This window comes from Triticum urartu, chromosome 6A, assembly GCF_056163025.1.
Source record: "Triticum urartu cultivar PI428250 chromosome 6A, HENAU_Tu73, whole genome shotgun sequence".
Taxonomy (NCBI): domain Eukaryota; kingdom Viridiplantae; phylum Streptophyta; class Magnoliopsida; order Poales; family Poaceae; genus Triticum; species Triticum urartu.
This window is the reverse complement of record NC_141878.1, coordinates 592,134,484-592,148,892: the sequence shown is the minus strand read 5'-3', so window position 1 is coordinate 592,148,892 and position 14,409 is coordinate 592,134,484. Positions and strand designations below refer to the sequence as shown.

Here is a 14,409-nt window from a genome sequence, read left to right as displayed (position 1 = left end):
AGTAATACACATATTCATAATGTTAAAACCAAAAGATGCAGAGTTGATAATGAAAGTGCAACTTATTTGTGGCACTGTCGTTTAGGTCATATCGGTGTAAAGCGCATGAAGAAACTCCATACTGATGGACTTTTGGAACCACTTGATTATGAATCACTTGGTACTTGCGAACCGTGCCTCATGGGCAAGATGACTAAAACACCGTTCTCCGGTACTATGGAGAGAGCAACAGATTTGTTGGAAATCATACATACCGATGTATGTGGTCCGATGAATATTGAGGCTCGTGGCGGATATCGTTATTTTCTCACCTTCACAGATGATTTAAGCAGATATGGATATATCTACTTAATGAAACATAAGTCTGAAACATTTGAAAAGTTCAAAGAATTTCAGAGTGAAGTTGAAAATCATCGTAACAAGAAAATAAAGTTTCTACGATCTGATCGTGGAGGAGAATATTTGAGTTACGAGTTTGGTGTACATTTGAAAAACTGTGGAATAGTTTCGCAACTCACGCCACCCGGAACACCACAGCGTAATGGTGTGTCCGAACGTCGTAATCGTACTTTACTAGATATGGTGCGATCTATGATGTCTCTTACTGATTTACCGTTATCGTTTTGGGGTTATGCTTTAGAGATGGCTGCATTCACGTTAAATAGGGCACCATCAAAATCCGTTGAGACGACACCTTATGAATTGTGGTTTGGCAAGAAACCAAAGTTGTCGTTTCTTAAAGTTTGGGGCTGCGATGCTTATGTGAAAAAACTTCAACCTGATAAGCTCGAACCCAAATCGGAGAAATGTGTCTTCATAGGATACCCAAAGGAGACTGTTGGGTACACCTTCTATCACAGATCCGAAGGCAAGACATTCGTTGCTAAGAATGGATCCTTTCTAGAGAAGGAGTTTCTCTCGAAAGAAGTGAGTGGGAGGAAAGTAGAACTTGACGAGGTAACTGTACCTGCACCCTTACTGGAAATTAGTACATCACAGAAAACTGTTTCAGTGACACCTACACCAGTTAGTGAGGAAGCCAATGATAATGATCATGAAACTTCAGATCAAGATACTCCTGAACCTCGTAGATCAACCAGAGTAAGATCCGCACCAGAGTGGTACGGTAATCCTGTTCTGGAAGTCATGCTACTAGATCATGATGAACCTACGAACTATGAAGAAGCGATGGTGAGCCCAGATTCCGCAAAGTGGCTTGAAGCCATGAAATCTGAGATGGGATCCATGTATGAGAACAAAGTATGGGCTTTGGTTGACTTGCCCGATGATCGGCAAGCAATTGAGAATAAATGGATCTTTAAGAAGAAGACTGACGCTGATGGTAATGTTACTGTCTACAAAGCTCGACTTGTCGCAAAAGGTTTTCGGCAAGTTCAAGGGATTGACTACGATGAGACCTTCTCACCCGTAGCGATGCTTAAGTCCGTCCGAATCATGTTAGCAATTGCCGCATTTTATGATTATGAAATTTGGCAGATGGATGTCAAAACTGCATTCCTGAATGGATTTCTGGAAGAAGAGTTGTATATGATGCAACCGGAAGGTTTTGTCGATCCAAAGGGAGCTAACAAAGTGTGCAAGCTCCAGCGATCCATTTATGGACTGGTGCAAGCCTCTCGGAGTTGGAATAAACGTTTTGATAGTGTGATCAAAGCATTTGGCTTTATACAGACTTTCGGAGAAGCCTGTATTTACAAGAAAGTGAGTGGGAGATCTATAGCATTTCTGATATTATATGTGGATGACATATTGCTGATTGGAAATGATATAGAATTTCTGGATAGCATAAAGGGATACTTGAATAAGAGTTTTTCTATGAAAGACCTCGGTGAAGCTGCTTACATATTAGGCATTAAGATCTATAGAGATAGATCAAGACGCTTAATTGGACTTTCACAAAGCACATACCTTGACAAAATTTTGAAGAAGTTCAAAATGGATCAAGCAAAGAAAGGGTTCTTGCCTGTGTTACAAGGTGTGAAGTTGAGTCAGACTCAATGCCTGACCACCGCAGAAGATAGAGAGAATATGAAAGATGTTCCCTATGCATCAGCCATAGGATCTATCATGTATGCAATGCCGTGTACCAGACCTGATGTGTGCCTTGCTATAAGTTTAGCAGGGAGGTACCAAAGTAATCCAGGAGTGGATCACTGGACAGCGGTCAAGAACATCCTGAAATACCTGAAAAGGACTAAGGATATGTTTCTCGTATATGGAGGTGACAAAGAGCTCACCGTAAAAGGTTACGTTGATCCAAGCTTTGACACTGATCCGGACAATTCTAAATCGCAAACCGGATACGTGTTTACATTAAATGGTGGAGCTGTCAGTTGGTGCAGTTCTAAACAAAGCGTCGTAGCGGGATCTACATGTGAAGCGGAGCACATAGCTGCTTCGGAAGCAGCGAACGAAGGAGTCTGGATGAAGGAGTTCATATCCGATCTAGGTGTCATACCTAATGCATCGGGTCCAATGAAAATCTTTTGTGACAACACTGGTGCAATTGCCTTGGCAAAGGAATCCAGATTTCACAAAAGGACCAAACACATCAAGAGACGCTTCAACTCCATCTGGGATCTAGTCCAGGTGGGAGACATAGAGATTTGCAAGATACATACGGATCTGAATGTTGCAGACCCGTTGACTAAGCCTCTTCCACGAGCAAAACATGATCAGCACCAAGGCTCCATGGGTGTTAGAATCATTACAGTGTAATCTAGATTATTGACTCTAGTGCAAGTGGGAGACTGAAGGTAATATGCCCTAGAGGAAATAATAAAGTTATTATTTATTTCCTTATAATCATGATAAATGTTTATTATTCATGCTGGAATTGTATTAACCAGAAACATAATACATGTGTGAATACATAGACAAACAAAGTGTCACTAGTATGCCTCTACTTGACTAGCTCGTTAATAAAGATGGTTATGTTTCCTGACCATGAACAATGAGTTGTTATTTGATTAACGAGGTCACATCATTAGTTGAATGATCTGATTGACATGACCCATTCCATTAGCTTAGCACCCGATCGTTTAGTATGTTGCTATTGTTTTCTTCATGACTTATACATGTTCCTATGACTATGAGATTATGCAACTCCCGTTTACCGGAGGAACACTTTGGGTGCTACCAAACATCACAACGTAACTGGGTGATTATAAAGGAGCATTACAGGTGTCTCCAAAGATAGATGTTGGGTTGGCGTATTTCGAGATTAGGATTTGTCACTCCGATTGTCGGAGAGGTATCTCTGGGCCCTCTCGGTAATACACATCACATAAGCCTTGCAAGCATTACAACTAATATGTTAGTTGTAAGATGATGTATTACGGAACGAGTAAAGAGACTTGCCGGTAACGAGATTGAACTAGGTATTGGATACCGACGATCGAATCTCGGGCAAGTAACATACCGATGACAAAGGGAACAACGTATGTTGTTATGCGGTCTGACCGATAAAGATCTTCGTAGAATATGTAGGAGCCAATATGGGCATCCAGGTCCCGCTATTGGTTATTGACCGGAGACGTGTCTTAGTCATGTCTACATTGTTCTCGAACCCGTAGGGTCCGCACGCTTAAGGTTACGATGACAATTATATTATGAGTTTATGCATTTTGATGTACCAAAGATTGTTCGGAGTCCCGGATCTGATCATGGACATGACGAGGAGTCTCGAAATGGTCGAGACGTAAATATTGATATATTGGAAGCCTATGTATGGATATCGGAAGTGTTCCGGGTGAAATCGGGATTTTACCGGAATACCGGGAGGGTTACCGGAACCCCCCGGGAGCTATATGGGCCATAGTGGGCGTTAGTGGAAAAGAGAAGGGGCTGCCCTAGATGGGCTGCGCACCTCCCCCTTCCCCTAGTCCTATTAGGACTAGGAGAGGTGGCCGGCCCCTCCTCCTCTTTTCCCCCTCCGCGAATCCTATTCCGACTAGGATTGGGGGGGGGGAATCCTACTCCCAGAGGGAGTAGGACTCTCCTGCGCCCTCCTCCTTGGCCGGCCAGCCTCCCCCCTCTACTCCTTTATATACGGAGGCAGGGAGCACCTCTAGACACACAAGTTGATCCACGTGATCTATTCCTTAGCCGTGTGCGGTGCCCCCTGCCACCATATACCTCGATAATACTGTAGTGGAGTTTAGGCGAAGCCCTGCTGCTGTAGTTCATCAAGATCGTCACCACGCCGTCGTGGTGACGAAACTCTTCCCCGACACTTTGCTGGATCGGAGTCCAGGGATCGTCATCGAGCTGAACGTGTGCTCGAACTCAGAGGTGCCGTAGTTTCGGTACTTGATCGGTTGGATCGTGAAGACGTACGACTACTTCCTCTACGTCGTGTCATCGCTTCCGTAGTCGGTCTGCGTTGGGTACGTAGACAACACTCTCCCCTCTCGTTGCTATGCATCACATGATCTTGTGTGTGCGTAGGAATTTTTTTGAAATTACTACGAAACCCATCACTAACATGATTCGGACAGACTTAAGCATCGCTACGGGTGAGAAGGTCTCATCGTAGTCAACCCCTTGAACTTGTCGAAAACCTTTTGCGACAATTCGAGCTTTGTAGACAGTAACATTACCATCAGCGTCAGTCTTCTTCTTGAAGATCCATTTATTCTCAATCGCTTGCCGATCATCGGGCAAGTCAACCAAAGTCCATACTTTGTTCTCATACATGGATCCCATCTCAGATTTCATGGCTTCAAGCCACTTTGCGGAATCTGGGTTCACCATCGCTTCTTCATAGTTCGTAGGTTCATCATGATCTAGTAGCATGACTTCCAGAACAGGATTACCGTAACACTCTGGTGTGGATCTTGCTCTGGTCGATCTACGAGGTTCAGTAGTATCTTGACCTGAAGTTTCATGATCAACATCATTAGCTTCCTCACTAATTGGTATAGATGTCGCAGAAACAGTTTTCTGTGATGTACTATCTTCCAATAAGGGAGCAGGTACAGTTACCTCGTCAAGTTCTACTTTCCTCCCACTCACTTCTTTCGAGAGAAACTCCTTCTCTAGAAAGGATCCATTCTTAGCAACGAATGTCTTGCCTTCGGATCTGTGATAGAAGGTGTACCCAACAGTCTCCTTTGGGTATCCTATGAAGACACATTTCTCCGATTTGGGTTCGAGCTTATCAGGTTGAAGCTTTTTCACATAAGCATCACAGCCCCAAACTTTAAGAAACGACAACTTTGGTTTCTTGCCAAACCACAGTTCATAAGGCGTCGTCTCAACGGATTTTGATGGTTCCCTATTTAACGTGAATGCGGCCGTCTCTAAAGCATAACCCCAAAACGATAGCGGTAAATCAGTAAGAGACATCATAGATCGCACCATATCTAGTAAAGTACGATTACGACGTTTGGACACACCATTACGCTGTGGTGTTCCGGGTGGCGTGAGTTGCGAAACTATTTCACAATTTTTCAAATGTACACCAAACTCGTAACTCAAATATTCTCCTCCACGATCAGATCGTAGAAACTTTATTTTCTTGTTACGATGATTTTCCACTTCACTCTGAAATTCCTTGAACTTTTCAAATGTTTCAGACTTATGTTTCATTAAGTAGATATACCCATATCTGCTTAAGTCATCTGTGAAGGTGAGAAAATAACGATATCCGCCACGAGCCTCAATATTCATCGGACCACATACATCGGTATGTATGATTTCCAACAAATCTGTTGCTCTCTCCATAGTACCGGAGAATGGTGTTTTAGTCATCTTGCCCATGAGGCACGGTTCGCAAGTACGAAGTGATTCATAATCAAGTGGTTCCAAAAGTCCATCAGTATGGAGTTTCTTCATGCGCTTCATATCGATATGACCTAAACGACATTGCCACAAATAAGTTGCACTTTCATTATCAACTCTGCATCTTTTGGCTTCAACATTATGAATATGTGTATTACCACTATCGAGATTCAATAAGAATAGACCACTCTTCAAGGGTGCATGACCATAAAAGATATTACTCATATAAATAGAACAACCATTATTCTCTGATTTAAATGAATAACCGTATCGCATTAAACAAGATCCAGATATAATGTTCATGCTCAACGCTGGCACCAAATAACAATTATTTAGGTCTAATATTAATCCCGAAGGTAGATGTAGAGGTAGCGCACCGATCGCGATCACATCGACTTTGGAACCGTTTCCCACACGCATCGTCACCTCGTCCTTTGCCAGTGCCCGCTTATTCCGTAGACCCTGTTTCGAGTTGTAAATATTAGCAACAGAACCAGTATCAAATACCCAGGTGCTACTGCGAGCTCTAGTAAGGTACACATCAATAACATGTATATCACATATACCTTTGTTCACCTTGCCATCCTTCTTATCCGCCAAATACTTGGGGCAGTTCCGCTTCTAGTGACCAGTCTGCTTGCAGTAGAAGCACTCAGTTTCAGGCTTAGGTCCAGACTTGGGTTTCTTCTCCTGAGCAGCAACTTGCTTGCTGTTCTTCTTGAAGTTCCCCTTCTTTTTCCCTTTGCCCTTTTTCTTGAAACTAGTGGTCTTGTTAACCATCAAAACTTGATGTTCCTTCTTGATTTCTACCTCCGCAGCTTTCAGCATTGCGAAGAGCTCGGGAATAGTCTTGTTCATCCCTTGCATATTATAGTTCATCACGAAGCTCTTGTAGCTTGGTGGCAGTGATTGGAGAATTCTGTCAATGACGCAATCATCTGGAAGATTATCTCCCATCTGAATCAGGTGATTATTATACCCAGACATTTTGAGTATATGCTCACTGACAAAACTGTTCTCCTCCATCTTGCAGCTATAGAACTTATTGGAGACTTCATATCTCTCAATCCGGGCATTTGCTTGAAATATTAACTTCAACTCCTGGAACATCTCATATGCTCCATGACGTTCAAAACGTCGTTGATGTCCCGATTCTAAGCCGTAAAGGATGGCACACTGAACTATCGAGTAGTCATCAGCTTTGCTCTGCCAGACGTTCATAACATCTGGTGTTGCTCCAGCAGCAGGCCTGGCACCCAGCGGTGCTTCCAGGACGTAATTCTTCTGTGCAGCAATGACGATAATCCTCAAGTTACGGACCCAGTCCGTGTAATTGCTACCATCATCTTTCAACTTTGCTTTCTCAAGGAACGCATTAAAATTCAACGGAACAACAGCACGAGCCATCTATCTACAATCAACATAAACAAGCAAGATACTATCAGGGACTAAGTTCATGATAAGTTTAAGTTCAATTAATCAAATTACTTAAGAACTCCCACTTAGATAGACATCCCTCTAATCTTCTATGTGATTACGTGATCCAAATCAACTAAACCATAACCGATCATCACGTGAGATGGAGTAGTTTTCAATGGTGAACATCGTTATGTTGATCATATCTACTATCTGATTCACGCTCGACCTTTCGGTCTCCGTGTTCCGAGGCCATATCTGCATATGCTAGGCTCGTCAAGTTTAACCTGAGTATTCTGCGTGTGCAAAACTGGCATGCACCCGTTGTAGATGGACGTATAGCTTATCACACCCGATCATCACGTGGTGTCTGGGCACGACGAACTTTGGCAACGGTGCATACTCAGGGAGAACACTTCTTGATAATTTAGTGAGAGATCATCTTATAATGCTACCGTCAATCAAAGCAAGATAAGATGCATAAAAGGATAAACATCACATGCAATCAATATAAGTGATATGATATGGCCATCATCATCTTGTGCTTGTGATCTCCATCTCCGAAGCACCGTCATGATCACCATCGTCACCGGCGCGACACCTTGATCTCCATCGTAGCATCGTTGTCGTCTCGCCAATCTTATGCTTCCATGACTATCACTACCGCGTAGTAATAAAGTAAAGCATTACATCGTGATTTCATTGCATACAATAAAGCGACAACCATATGGCTCCTGCCAGTTGCCGATAACTCGGTTACAAAACATGATCATCTCATACAATAAAATTCAGCATCATGCCTTGACCATATCACATCACAACATGCCCTGCAAAAACAAGTTAGACGTCCTCTACTTTGTTGTTGCAAGTTTTACGTGGCTGCTACGGGCTTAAGTAAGAACCAATCTCACCTACGCATCAAAACCACAACGATAGTTTGTCAAATAGACTCCGTTTTAACCTTCGCAAGGACCGGGCGTAGCCATACTTGGTTCAACTAAAGTTGGAGAGACAGTCGCCCGCAAGCCACCTGTGTTCAAAGCACGTCGGGGGAACCGGTCTCGCGTAAGCGTACGCGTAAGGTTGGTCCGGGTCGTCTCGTCCAACAATACCGCCGAACCAAAGTATGACATGCTGGTAGGCAGTATGACTTATATCGTCCACAACTCACTTGTGTTCTACTCGTGCATATAACATCAACATAAATAACCTAGGCTCGGATGCCACTGTTGGGTTTCGTAGTAATTTCAAAAAAATTCCTACGCACACGCAAGATCATGTGATGCATAGCAACGAGAGGGGAGAGTGTTGTCTACGTACCCAACGCAGACCGACTGCGGAAGCGTGGACACGACGTAGAGGAAGTAGTCGTACGTCTTCACGATCCAACCGATCAAGCACCGAAACTATGGCACCTCCGAGTTCGAGCACACGTTCAGCTCGATGACGATCCCCGGACTCCGATCCAGCAAAGTGTCGGGGAAGAATTCCGTCAGCACGACGTCGTGGTGACGATCTTGATGTACTACAACAGCAGGGCTTCGCCTAAACTCCGCTACAGTATTATCGAGGACTATGGTGGCTGGGGGCACCGCACACGGCTAAGGAATAGATCACGTGGATCAACTTCTGTGTTCTAGGGTGCCTCTACCTCAGTATATAAAGGAGCCAAGGGGGGGAGGCTGGCCGGCCACAAGGGGTGCGCCAGGAGAGTCCTACTCCCTCCGGGAGTAGGATTCCCCCCTCCCCCAATCCTAGTTGGAATAGGATTCGTGGAGGGGGAAAAGAGAGAGAGGGGGCCGGCCACCTCTCCTAGTCCTAATAGGACTAGGGGAAGGAGGAGGCACGAGGCCCATGTAGGTCTGCCTCTTCTCTTTTCCACTAAGGCCCATTATGGCCCATTTAGCTCCCGGGGGGTTCTGGTAACCTTCCCGGTACTCCGGTAAAATCCCGATTTCACCCGGAACACTTCCGATATCCAAACATAGGCTTCCAATATATCAATCTTTACGTCTCGACCATTTCCAGACTCCTCGTCATGTCCGTGATCACATCCGGGACTCCGAACAACCTTCGGTACATCAAAATGCATAAACTCATAATATAACTGTCATCGTAACCTTAAGCGTGCGGACCCTACGGGTTCGAGAACAATGTAGACATGACCGAGACATGTCTCTGGTCAATAACCAATAGCGGGACCTGGATGCCCATATTGGCTCCTACATATTCTACGAAGATCTTTATCGGTCAGACCGCATAACAACATACGTTGTTCCCTTTTCATCGGTATTTTACTTGCCCGAGATTTGATCGCCGGTATCCAATACCTAGTTCAATCTCGTTACCGGCAAGTCTCTTTACTCATTCCGTAATACATCATCTCACAACTAACATCTTAGTCACAATGCTTGCAAGGCTTTTGTGATGTGTATTACCGAGAGGGCCTAGAGATACCTCTCCGACAATCGGAGTGACAAAAACCTAATCTCGAAATACGCCAACCCAACATGTACCTTTGGAGACACCTGTAGTACTCCTTTATAATCACCCAATTACGTTGTGACGTTTGGTAGTACCCAAAGTGTTCCTCCGGTAAACGGGAGTTGCATAATCTCATAGTTATAGGAACATGTATAAGTCATGAAGAAAGCAATAGCAACATACTAAACGATCGGGTGCTAAGCTAATGGAATGGGTCACGTCAATCAGATCATTCAACTAATGATGTGACCTCGTTTATCAAATAACAACTCTTTGTTCATGGTTAGGAAACATAACCATCTTTGATTAACGAGCTAGTCAAGTAGAGGCATACTAGTGACACTCTGTTTGTCTATGTATTCACACATGTATTATGTTTCCGGTTAATACAATTCTAGCATGAATACTAAACATTTATCATGATATAAGGAAATAAATAATAACTTTATTATTGCCTCTAGGGCATATTTCCTTCAGAACCCGGCCCCGGGTCCCGTCGTCGACCCTGATCTCGTTTGGTGGTGTTCGCGTGGGCCAGTTTCGGTGCGGAGGGAGCCGGCCCCGCCGGAGGTGGTACGTTGCCGTGTCAGGGAGGAGGACGAGCACGTACATCGCTACATGGTTGCATTAGAGGGCGGCAGGTTCTCCAATACCTGGCAGTTTCTTCAGGGATCTCACTTCAGCTATGATCCTCTGAGGGTTCCTTCGCTTTGGGTGTCCACCGCCCGCGCCGCAGGAACCACGAGTGTCCTAGATTCTTCTGTAGTATCCGACCTTTATTAATTAGCTACCTAGCTAGCCAGTGGTGTATTAGATATATAATATTCGAGATGATGTATTCGAGATTATATCTATTATTCGAGACGATGTATTCGAGATTATATCTATTATTCGAGACGATGTAATTTGAATACTAAATTGTTTTATATTTCTTTTGGATTAGTTAAATAAAAGCTATGGCGAACAATACCGGCAGAGAGGGAGAACAGGCCATGTTCGATATGATACGCCATCCTAGCGGGCCAGATGATGATCAGAATGAAGAAGATTATGACGGCTCCGAATTTCTAAACAACACCGGGGAGGGTGATATGATATTCGATCGCGACGACCGAATTGATGAAGTCATGAACTATGATTATGATGATGACGAAGAAAATGTTGATCTTGAAACAACAAAGACCGGTGAGGTATATATATTTATATAAGCAGGCATCTGGTGATCATCACATGTTTTAAATGACTTGAAGATATATTAACGAATCGATCTTTCTTCTTTCAGCCATCCGGATCGAGCAAATCTTCAGACAACAGGACAAAACGAGGCCCGAACAAAAAGTTTACGGAGGGCGTAAAGTACAATATCGAGGCAATCAGACATAATGGCGAACCATTAGCGCCTAAGAAGATTGCCGACAAGTTCGTTCTTCAGTGCGGAGTTCTTGTGAAGGACCAACTCCCGATCTCCCTTCAAGAATGGAGAGAGCCAGCAAAGCCATGTCCAGATTTTACTTTTGTCGACAATAGACAAAAAGGTCTGCTTTGGGATACTCTCATGGAACATTTCACCCTACCAGATCATTTCACAGAAGCAGATGTGCAGAAAGTTAAGGACGCTGCTCTTAGGAAGATGGCGGTTGCATTCAAGAACCACAAGAATCGTGTATGGGACAAGTACGTCAAGGATGGAAGGAAGACTCCAGTATTCGAGGGAACACTAGAGAACCAAAGTGCTCATTGGGACGATTTCCTGAAATTCAAGGATTCGGAATTAGCTAAGGAATGGTTGAGAATAAACAAGAAGAATACCGAAAAAAAGGATAAGTTCCATAAGCTAGGGCCAGGTGGCTATGAGGTGGCAATGCCTAAGTGGGATAAGTCTAAGAAAGAGATGGAGGATGCAGGTGTCACTCCGGTTACTAAGAGCTGGCCCCCAGGTGCAGGACTTGGTTCTATGCGCATCGGGGGAGTTGGACCCGAAGACAGGCAAAGTTTCGACGAAGGCATGTCTGAACGGAGCCGACGATGCGATACTTGTTGCAATAGAAGAGGCTCGATCGGGGGTGTTCCAGCCCAACAGAGAGAACGAGGAGCTTACGCGTGCCCTGGGAAATCCTGAACACCCGGGAAGAACACGAGGCAAGGGCGCTATTCCATGGTATGAGGGGTTTTCGGACTAGAACGCCGACTAAAGAACCCGTGCGAGAAAGAAGATTGCGGAGGAGAAGAAGAGGAAGATGGAGGAGGAGCAGAGGAAGCGGGACTATGAACACCTTTAAGGCCTAGAAGCAAGTCAAGCGGAATTGGCAGTCAAATTCCAGCGGTAGCAGGAGCAGATCGACTCACTTAGCCAGCAAAGGGGGTCTCAGCAGCTGCAGCAGCTAGCGGATGATCCAGCATTGGATAGCACCGCCCCATCCATGCCGAGAAGCAGCATGGGTTCCGCCCCGGGCGACGCAATGCTGGATAGAATACCCCGTGGATGACATCACGGAGAACACTAACTGTGAGCTACACTTCAAAATGAAGAACATATCCATGAAGGTGGCGGACGCCGTTGCTTTTTCAAATTCCCCCGAGGCAACCTTCCATTGCAACCCGATTCCAGCGGGTTATGCTCGTGTCTTGGTTGATGAGGTGGTGGACCCATATTCGGAGCTACAGCTTGACATTCCTGGAGGTGAAGACGAGCACACATTGGGACAGGCCATACATCGTGTCATCCTATGGAGAAAGGATTGCATCCTCTTTCGAAGGCCACCGACACCGCGTCACCCGACTCCTCGTCGAAGTCCGCCACCGAGTCAGCAGACTCCCGCTCCTCCAAGTCCACCAACGCGTGAGGACACTCCTCCTCCTCCAAGTCCGGCAAAGTGTCAGGCCACTCCTCCTCCAACTACGGCAAAGTGTCAGGCCACTCCTCCTCCAAGTCCGACACAGCGTCAGACGTCCACTCCTCCTCCAAGTCCGGCACAACTTCAGGCCACTCCTCCTCCAAGTCCGGCACAGCTTTAGGCCACTCCTCCTCGTCCAACTCAGCCACGTCAGCCGTCTCCGCTGCCTAAGCAATCGCAGAAGAGACACCTCGCAGCTATGGTGCGTAGCGGTACGAGTCGAGGTAGTACAAGAAGTACAGACGGAGGCAAGCAATATAAATATGGTCCAAGCCTCGTGCCTCTTCAGCAGAGGCCTTATGACAAGTCCGAGGAGGAAAACGCAGCCATATCGAAGGCCGAGGTGGAAGCCCATTTTGCACCGAAACCGCCACCGCCGCCAAGGGAGAAAGTGCCTGAGGAAACGATTGACCACTTCATTCGTATAGCTCAACCACCAGCTCCGAAGCCTGTTGACACAGACTATGAGCGCCAGATCAGGAAGTTAAATCGAGCACGTCTATAGAGGGAGGCGAGCTCGAGCTCGAGCAAACAACAAGCAGCTGTCAAAAAATGCGGGAAAACCGTTCCCTAACTGGGAGAACATGCGGCACAATCGATCCCCTCGCTTGTTGTGCCAACAACACGTGATAGTACGCGCGCCCAATATTCTTGTGGGCAAAAATTTTATGTTCCCGAGGTGGGCAATGTGGTAATAACTGAGGAGCATATAATGCAGGCTGAAATTCTCAATATCACTGTTGGACAACTCCTCGAGATCGAGGACATGCCTGTGCTTATAGAGGAGGAAATAAAACGGAAATATGTCCGGGGCGAACCTTTGGTCAAGCCAGACGAGGTCAAGAAGTTCCCAACGAGAATGTATGAATTGCATCAATGGTACATGGACATTACCAAGAGGTCCAATCGAGAGTCCCTCATGGTGAATGTCAAGAAGGATCATTACTACCATGAGAAAGCTGTGGCCGTTAAGTATTCTGAACTGTTTCAGTTATACAATCAAGACGCACTCGACAAATCTATCGTCAGTTGCTATTGTCTGTAAGTGATTTATTTTTGTAATTTAAGTCTCTCAAGCTAGCTGTAGTGATCCTTTTGATCAATCATTACCTGTAATTATCCTCACTATATTCTTTTCTGTGTTATTATGCAGGATGAAGATGTATGAAATGAGAAAAGGTGGACGCTATGGCATTGGGTTCATTGACCCAAACACCGTTAATGAATACACATGGAAAATAGATCCATATCATGAAAAGCATGTAGAGGACAGCATGCTAGAGTTCTTGAAGCGCCTCAAATACAATGAAGATATACTACTTCCTTACAACTTCCAGTGAGTCACACTATCTTGTACTACAAATTCTCTGTTTTTTGCCTACTAGCTAGCTACATGTTTTTGCTTACATATGCCCGCTTAATTAAGACATGCAAACGTGTGTGCATGCAGATTTCACTAGATCTTGTGTATCATTAAAGTTGACGCCGGAACAGTTGAAATACTGGACTCACTACTCAAAATAAAAACTGACTATAGCAATTTGTTTGGGATAGTCAACAGGTAATTTCAATCATTATTAAACTATATATCTCGGCCTATTTAGTTCGTCATTTAATGATATGAACTATTTAATAACCCCTTTATTCATTTTCTTTGTCGCCGGGCAGGGCTTGGGCAAGGTTCATCAGTGTCACTCCACGCGAATGGAAAGAAAAGCTGAAATGGTTTCGACCCAAGGTAAGTAATTAAGTAGTACTAGCTAGCTAGCTAGCTAGCTGCCATCTCTTTAATTATCATGCTTGATTAATT

At 44.8% G+C, this 14,409-nt stretch overlaps 1 pseudogene; it reads right to left on the bottom strand.

Moving 5' to 3' along the window:
• The window catches only part of LOC125541519 (disease resistance protein Pik-2-like), an 80,254-nt pseudogene that overhangs the window by 41,224 nt on the left and 24,621 nt on the right, over positions 1 to 14,409 (bottom strand).